Source organism: Heteronotia binoei, chromosome 9 (assembly GCF_032191835.1).
Source record: "Heteronotia binoei isolate CCM8104 ecotype False Entrance Well chromosome 9, APGP_CSIRO_Hbin_v1, whole genome shotgun sequence".
Taxonomy (NCBI): Eukaryota; Metazoa; Chordata; class Lepidosauria; order Squamata; family Gekkonidae; genus Heteronotia; species Heteronotia binoei.
In genome coordinates this window covers 6,908,193-6,917,002 of record NC_083231.1, presented here as the reverse complement: position 1 = coordinate 6,917,002, position 8,810 = coordinate 6,908,193, and the positions used below count along the sequence as shown (strand labels likewise).

The following is an 8,810-nucleotide window of genomic DNA, read 5'->3' as shown; positions in this document are numbered from 1 at the left end:
GATGGCATTCTAAAAAGATTACTTCAGTGCAGTTTCAGATTTGACTGGGTATGGCCTGGTCCATGGGTCCGAGTTTAATGGCTCCCTGCCAACAACTAGGCTTCCCAATCCCCAGGTCCCAGAGGGGGATCTCAGGGTTTTACAGGCTTCCCCCCTCCTCCAGCCAGCTGGCCAGCGGGGGAGGCCCCGCCCCCAGAGCCATCATGCACCTCCATGAACGATTCCATTGGGAATGATGGGGAATTGATCTGTGGGTATCGGGGACTCTGGGGGGGGGGCTGTTTGCAACGGGCCCTCACTAGTTTCACATGGGACTGTTCATCTTGAGAATAAATAATGATGTCATCAAGGTACACCACCACCCCCTTGTACAGAAATTTCCGCAATACATCATTTATGAAATTCATGAACACCCCAGGTGCCCCTTGCAATCCAAACGGCATGACCAAGTATTCAAATTGTCCCATCGGTGTGTTGAACGCCGTCTTCCACTCATCCCCCTCTTTGATGCGCACTCGGAAGTACGCGTCCCACAGGTCAAGCTTTGTGAAAATTTCCCCCCCCCCCGCCACCGTGCTTAGCAGGTCTTTGATGAGGGGGATGGGGTAGGCGTTTGACATGGAAATCGCGTTAATCCCGCGAAAGTCAGTGCAAAGCCTAAGGCTGTTGTCCTTTTTCTTTCTAAACAACACGGGGGCCGCGTGGGGGGCCGTCGCGGGTCTGATGAACCCCCTTTTCAAGTTCAAGTCTAGAAATTTACGCAACTCCTTCTTCTCAGCCCACCCCATTTGGTAGAGTTTGGCCCTGGGAAGGCTTTCCCCGGGGATCAGTTCTATCGCACAGTCTGTGCTCCTGTGGGGGGGTAGCTGGTTGGCCTCCCGTTCACTAAACACTTCCATTAGGTCGCGGTAGGCGTCCGGGACATGGTGCACCTCTTCCACCAGGACGCACGCCCTCTCCCGAGCGGCTGGCGCTCGTGGCCCCCATGCCGCTTGCCAAAGGTGCTGGCTGCAACTTGGGTCGGGAAATCTGATGGTCTGGGCTCTCCAGCGGATGAGGGGCTCGTGCTTCTCCAACCACCCCACTCCCAGGACCACGGGGTAGCCGCAGGCGGGCGCGATCACAAACGTCTCTGAGTCCCAGTGGTCCTCAATCCCCAGGGGGCACGGCTCAGTCTCTTGCGTGCAGGGTTCCCCCCCCATTACTGACTCATCCATCTGTTCAAAGTGCATGGGGTGGGGCAGTTGAAAGCGTTCCAACCCCAGAGCCTCCACCACCTTGGGGGAAATCAGCTCTCTATTACAGCCCGAGTCTATGAGGGCCCGGATCTGTAGGAACCTTTTTAGCTTTGGGTTCAACAATTTGACCACTTAAAAGTACAACCTTCCCGTGGGTCTCACCGTTAGCGGTGCCTCCTCCCGGTCGACCTGCTGGTTGGCACCGTTCAAAGCAGGTCGGCGTCGTTTCCCGCCGGCTCCTCTTCCCACGCCAGCTCGGCCAGCTCCTCGGACAGACGCACCTCCTCCTCCTGCAGGTCCTCTTGCACCAGGAGCGCGCTGCCCTTCGCCGCATCCTTAGGGCGGCCGGTGGTCTTCTTGGGGCCGGGGGTGCCCGGGCGGGTGGCTCCCTGCGGTGGGGCAGCCCCGGTGGCTGGTTGGGGGCAGCCGGAGGCCAGATGGTTGGGGTCCCCACACCGAAAACAACGTCGGGGCCCCCCCGGAGCAGCCGCCGCCGGCTTCTTGACTTTAGGTGGCTCAGCCTTCCCGGGGGCTGCTTTCGGCATTCCCCTGCCGGCGGCTAGTGCTTGGCGCAGCATTGCCACTCGTTTCAGGTTGGTCTCCACCTCCCCCGCCAGCTGAATCCACCCCACCAGGGTATCGGGGCTGGCTTGCGTGAGCGCCCTATCCAGGATGCTCGGGTTCAGCCCATTGGTGAAGTGCTCGATCTTCATCACTTCGTTCCAATTCCGAGCCCGGGCGGCGTTGGCCTGGAAGTCGGCCGCGTACTCTCGGATGGATCGGGCCCCTTGCTTCATGTTCCGCAGCGCCCTCCACTCTGGTTGGGAGTTCTCCGTTCTCCGTTCAAAATGTCAAGTCGGCTGAATTCAATAACGAGTCTCTTGGTGAAACAGAGTAACAAGTTTATTGTAAACAGAACTAGAGACCATGGCAGAGATTGAAGGACTAAAATACATAGGCTCTAAACCAGCATTTAAGGTATAGATGAAAGGAATTCCTACGGTGGGGGTAATCTATGCAGCACATTTTCGCACTAGGATGCTACTCCCTTCATTCCCAGGCCGAAGCCTCTCCCACAGAGAACAAGGCTGGGAAGGCGCCCTTATCTTATTCACATGTTAGCATTTCAAAGCAGACTACACAACAAAGGCCTCTCTAGTGAGGGGGCAGGAAAGTGAGCTAGCAGCAATCGGTGTACACTGTAAAGTACCCAGACTCCTTCACTTCAGAACCAAACTTAATACAGGTATTGAGTAATTCATAGCAGACTTGACAATCACATTTAAAGGGACGGCACACCTCTTCAATTCCTTCCTTTCATAGGAAATAACGAAGGATAGGGGCACCTTCTTTTGGGGCTCATAGAATTGGACCCCCTGGTCCAATCTTTTTGAAACTTGTGGGGTATTTTGGGGAGAGGCACTAGATGCTATACTGAACATTTGGTGCCTCTACCCCAAAAAACAGCCTCCCCAGAGCTCCAGATACCCGCAGATCAATTCTCCATGATTTTCTATGGGAATAAATCTCCATAGGGAGTAATAGAGTTCCCAGCAGACATTTCCCTCCCCTCCCCCCGCTTTCTGACGACCCTGAAGTGGGGGGAGGGTCTCCAAACCGGGGGATCCCCTGCCCCCACCTGGGGATTGGCAGCCCTATGCATAACTATTGGTAGTCAACGTTTGGCCAAACTCAACAAAGCCAGATGGGAAATCAGTGAGAAGATCTTTAGTGGTTTTTTTTTTAATTAAATAACAACCATGGGAGATTGGAGTAGAGACTAATTTTCACCAGGTTTTTTTTTCCATTGGGTAAACTTATGAATTTTGTATATTGTTCTCCCACTGGGCAAACAGCAGCTACATGCTATGTGTGTGTTAAGGTTGCCAGGAAATACCTGGAGTTATTAGGCTGGGAAATACCTGGAGATTTTGAGGATGGAAACGGACCTTAGCAGAAAGTCCACCCTCCATAGCAGCCGTTTTCTCCAAGGGAACTGATCTCAGTCCTCTGGAGATCAGTTGTAACAGTGGGAGATGTCCAGGTACCATCTGGAAGTTGGCAACTCTGCTGTGTATATGTTAGAGAATTTGCACGCGGCAGAAGACACTGAAGAAGAGGGACAGGGAAAAACACAGGAATTAATAGACAAGAGAGACAACTGTATTCAATAGTGGAATGTATTTACCAGGGCAGTATCCAATATTCAAAGTCGTTGCCAGGCCAAGGTCATACACAGTAATCAGTTCACACTACAGTAGATAACTGTATACACCAGTAAGTATACACAGAACGATCCAAGCACAGTAGCACAGGATCAACACAAGCAGTGTTCACTGCCACCCGGACGATACGTAACACGGTATCCACAATCCTTACAGGCAAGGAAGAGCAAGCTCACTGAGCTTCCCTAAATACACACACCAATCATGCAAGCTCACCAGAGGTTGCATCAGCTCTGTGAGTCAGCACAAAGCCTAATTACAGGTGAGGTCATTCCACCTTACCTCAGTAACAAGAAACAGCTGGGCCATGATGCAGCATGACTCAGCATGACATTTGCAGAAACAACATTACTATTACTAAGATGGAGTCAGTCAGCCATTTTAGGACTGATTTCCAACAGTATATAGGGGGTGGCTTTGAAAAAAAAATGCTACAGTGTGGTCCCAGTCTAAATTGGAAGGTCACAAGAGCTATAAACATAAGAACATAAGAGAAGCCATGTAAGATCAGGCCAATGGCCCATCCAGTCCAACACTCTGTGTCACACAGTGGCAAAAAATTTTATACATACACACACACTGTGGCTAATAGCCACTGAATTGATGGACCTCTGCTCCATATTTTTATCTAAACCCCTCTTGAAGGTGGCTATGCTTGTGGCCGCCACCACCTCCTGTGGCAGTGAATTCCACATATTAATCACCCTTTGGGTGAAGAAGTACTTCCTTTTATCCGTTTTAACCTGTCTGCTCAGCAATTTCACCGAATGCCCACGAGTTCTTGTATTGTGAGAAAGGGAGAAAAGGACTTCTTTCTCTACTTTCTCCATCCCATGCATTATCTTGTAAACCTCTATCATGTCACCCCGCAGTCGACGTTTCTCCAAGCTAGAGTCCCAAGCGTTTCAACCTTTCTTCATAGGGAAAGTGTTCCAGCCCTTTAATCATTCTAGTTGCCCTTTTCTGGACTTTCTCCAATGCTATAATATCCTTTTTGAGGTGCGGCGACCAGAACTGCACACAGTACTCCAAATGAGACCGCACCATCGATTTATACAGGGGCATTATGATACTGGCTGATTTGTTTTCAATTCCCTTCCTAATAATTCCCAGCATGGCGTTGGCCTTTTTTATTGCAAACGCACACATAAAGTACGCTTCCCCCAGTCTCATCTAATTTGCCCCTCTGAAAGTTTGGCCAGTTTACTGATTTCAGCAGGGCTTTTGGGGTAGAAAAAGCCCAGCAGGAACTCATTTGCATTTCCTGACACCAAGCCAGCCAGAACTGCATTCTTGTGCCTTCCTGCCCCAAAAAAGCCCTGGATTTCAGATATCTTGAAATGGCACCTCTGCATTAAGAATCTATTTGTGGTGGTGAAACTCACTTCCTGAAAATAATCAGACATGTTTCCCCCCCCCACATTTATCAGAAAAGAAAGAGCATACAATTCTGTTTCTGCGGCACTGGATTTTTAATTTTTCAAACGCTCAGCCTCAAAATGCAACATTGCAGCAGAGCTGGTTGCACTGAATCTGCTCTGAGTATAACCAGCTTGGCATGCACCATACTATGAGTTTATTTTTAGCATTCCTACCCCTCAGGGATCTCAGTCTGCATGCGAATGCACTGGAGAATTAACTCTTGAGCAAATAACGACACACTGCCAAGCACCGGAGAACTGGGTAGAACTGTACGAATCCAAAGAGCGTAGATTCTGCATGGATTTTTTCCCCCTTTTGTGCAAAAGTGGAACCTTTACGTAGAACAGGATGCAAATGGCAATAAAAAAGAAAGAAAACGTTGAGATATTTTCTCTCAAAATGTCTCCTGTGGTTCTGACACAAAGTTCCCTATTTTTTAAAAAAAGAAAGAATGGCTGGTGGGTGTCTGTGGCTCTCTGCCCCTGCAGCCTCAAGAGCTGCAGAGTATTTGAAAACCCTGACCTTGAAAAGGAAACGGTTATGTTGTCAATGTACCAGCAGGTTCAAGTGGCCTCAGTTGCCCCCAAAGACAACAGTAGCAAAAATGAGAAGAAGTTCCTCTTATTTTTTTTAAAAAAAATCTTAATCCGTAGAACTTTCCACATTGATTAAAGGAATTTTTAAGGAGAAGAAGGACTAGATGGCCATGGAGGCTGGATGGCCATCTGACAGTAATGAGGATCCTGTAAATTTAGAGGGAGGTCTTTGAGTTTCCTGCATTGTGCAGGGGGTTGGACTAGATGACCCTGGAGGTCCCTTCCAACTCTAGGATTCTAGGATTCAGTGGGGTATAATGCCATAGTGGCCATTTTCTCCAAGCGAACTGATTTCTGTCACCTGGAGATCAATCGTAACTCCAGGAACATTCCGGCTACTGCCTGGAGGCTGGCAACCCTGTAAAGCAGGGGTCCCCAACCCCTGGGCCAAGGACCGGTACCGGGCCGCAGCCTGTTTGCAACGGGCCATGCAGCCTCACTGCCCTCCTCCCCCCCCCCCATTTTCACCATTTTAAGGCCGGGGAAAGGAAGGAATCATAGAGTTGGAAGGGATCTCCAGGGTTATCTAGTCCAACCCCCTGCACAATGCAGGAAACTCACAAATACCTACCTCAGAAGGCAAGGGCAGCGTCACTTGCTGCTGCTGCAGTTTTCCTGCTGATCGGCGGGGGGGGGGGGGTCGGCCTGGGAGGTGCTTCACAGTCCCTTCCCTAGCCTTAAAATGATGAAAACGGGGGAGGGGGAGGAGGAAAACGGGGGGAGGAGGCCGAATTGGGCACCCCCCACCCTGCCAGCCCTGGGGCCACGGTTGGTCGGCCGGCTCTGGGGCCAGAACCTGGGGCCAAAAAGGTTGGGGACCACTGCTTTAAAGTCTACCCATAAGAAGAGTGAAAGGAGGAGGACAAAACTTACAGAGATGTTTCCACTGCATTAGAAGCAAGCCACGGTGTATGAGTCTTTTGTCTAAATTTTAGCATGACACCTGTGATACAAAAACATCTACTTTCACAGTAGCCAGTTAAGTAATGTTAATTTCTCCAGTCTGCCCAAGAAATCATGAAACCAGGGTTAGTTAACTATATACAGTTAGTATTGCCCTGACCTGGCCCAGGCTAGCCCAGTCACATCAGTCCTCAGAAGCTAACCAAGGTTGGCCCCGATTAAGTGCTTGAATGGGAGACCACCAAGGAAGCCCAGGGTTGCTACGCAGAGGCAGGCAATCGCGAAGCATCACCGAACGTCTCTTGCCTTAAACACTCTATGGAGTTGCCAGAAATCACCTGTGACATATGAACATATGAAGCTGCCTTCTACTGAATCAGACCCTCGGTCCATCAAAGTCAGTCTTGTCTTCTCAGACTGGCAGCGGCTCTCCAGGGTCTCAAGCTGAGTTTTTTCGCGCCTATTTGCCTGGACCCTTTTTTGGAGATGCCAGGGATTGAACCTGGGACCTTCTGCTTCCCAAGCAGATGCTCTACCACTGAGCCACCATCCCTCCCCTGCTCTCCAGGGTCTCCAGCTGATGTTCTTCACGCCTATTTGCCTGGACCCTTTTTAGTTGGAGATGCCGGGGATTGAACCTGGGACCTTCTGCTTCCGAAGCAGATGCTCTACCACTGAGCCCCCGTCCCTCCCATGACTAGACGGCATGTTCTGTCATGGTTTGTGTGGTTGTCTGAATATGCTGGCTGGCCACTCCACTGACAGCGGTGAGTTCGAATCCATCAGGTTTTGAAGTTGGTTTATTAACCACACTTAATGGTTTTATGTGATGTCTGAGTGCAGACATCTTGGTTTAATCCTGGCTTAATCTCAGGTTCTCTGGTGACAAGGAAATGAAACCAGTTTGCCAGGACAAACTGAGGTTTGGTGATTGTCTGTAAGCAGTAGGGTTGCAAATTGCCAGGGATTCCCCCCGGTTTGGAGGCCTTCCCCCTCGCTTCAGGGTCATCAGAAAGAGGGAGGGGGGGAAATGTCTGCTGGGCTTTCCATTATTCCCTATGGAGACCAATTCCCATAGGATATAATGGAGGATTTATGGGGTTCTGGGGGGGCTGTTTTTTGAGGTAGAGGCACCATATTTTCAGTATAGCAAACATTAGCTCTCCCCAAAGTACTCTCCAAGTTTCAAAAAGATTGGACCAGGGGGTCCAATTTTATGAGCCCTCAAAAAAGGTGCCCTTATCCTCTATTGTTTCCAGTGGAGGGAAGGCATTTAAAAGGTGTGCAGTCCCTATAAATGCGATGGCCAGAACTCACTTGGGAGTTCAATTATGCTGTCACAACCTTGCTCCTGGCACCACCCCAAAGTCTCCTGGCTCCACCCCCAAAGTCTCCTGGCTCCACCTCCAAAGTCCCCAGATATTTCTTGTATTGGACTTGGCAACCCTAGTAAGCAGTATCTTGGTATCACAAAGTAACGCTAATTAGAAATTTCAATGTATCAGTCTAGAGCTAGATTTGTGTCCAGTAGCATCTTTGAGTCCAACAAGGTTTTGGGGGTATGAGTGTTCAAGAGTCAAAGCTCCCTTGGAATTACAGTATTTTATAGAACTTTTATGAAGATTAAAAGGTCATTTAATGTAGACATTTTCTCCAGTTTGCCTATAATTTGGGGAGGCACCCAATGGGTGAGTGGAGTGATCCTTGAGATTAGGATGTCAACTGGACAAGGAGGCGGAAATTCTGCCACTTTCACAGATGTTTGATGTGTAGAAAAGGACCGTGGTATGATGTTGAATAGCAATGCAAATATTCCAGCTGTGTACCTCTACCAACTTCTAGCTCCAAATTTGCACAGAGCCTTTTCCTTGGCCAGATTCAATGCCCTTCCGTCAGCCATTTTATTTGGCAGATTCCAAGGGACTCCCTATTCAAGTAGGTGCTGTCCCTGTAAAATGGATTTTGTTGAGACTGTTGCCCATGTCCTTCTCCAATGTCCTCTCTATTTGGCGTACCGCCAAGATCTTTTATACCCCATATTGGCCCAAATTTTAGAGACCTCTGATGATTTTAAGGGGCTTTTCTTGCTTGATAATTCTGATCCGGAAATAACTGAATTAGTAGCAAAGTTTTTTTTTTTATAGAGCTATGGTTTCTTGTCCTGATAAGTAATACCATGTATCAGGTTTTACTGTGTTGCTACTTTGTTTTTATCTTGTAATCCTAATGTTATGTTCTTGAAACATAAGCCGATGTACCGCATGGCGATCGCTACAGAGGCAACCTCACGGGTCCCCGGATGTAGCTCGCTAGACGCCCCGCCCATCAATATCTGTGGCGGGAAGTTTGACTGGTCGGGATTGGACTGGTCAGACTGGGGGGCAGTTCCGGGGAATGTATATAAGCGGGACCCAGCCCGCGTGTTC

General features: G+C 49.4%; 1 non-coding gene across 1 annotated transcript; it reads right to left on the bottom strand.

Moving 5' to 3' along the window:
* Positions 1-7,001: 7,001 nt before the first annotated feature.
* TRNAP-CGG (transfer RNA proline (anticodon CGG)) lies at positions 7,002-7,067 on the bottom strand. The gene has a single exon. It is a non-coding gene; the product is annotated as a tRNA-Pro (tRNA).
* Between the last annotated feature and the right edge of the window lie 1,743 nt (positions 7,068-8,810).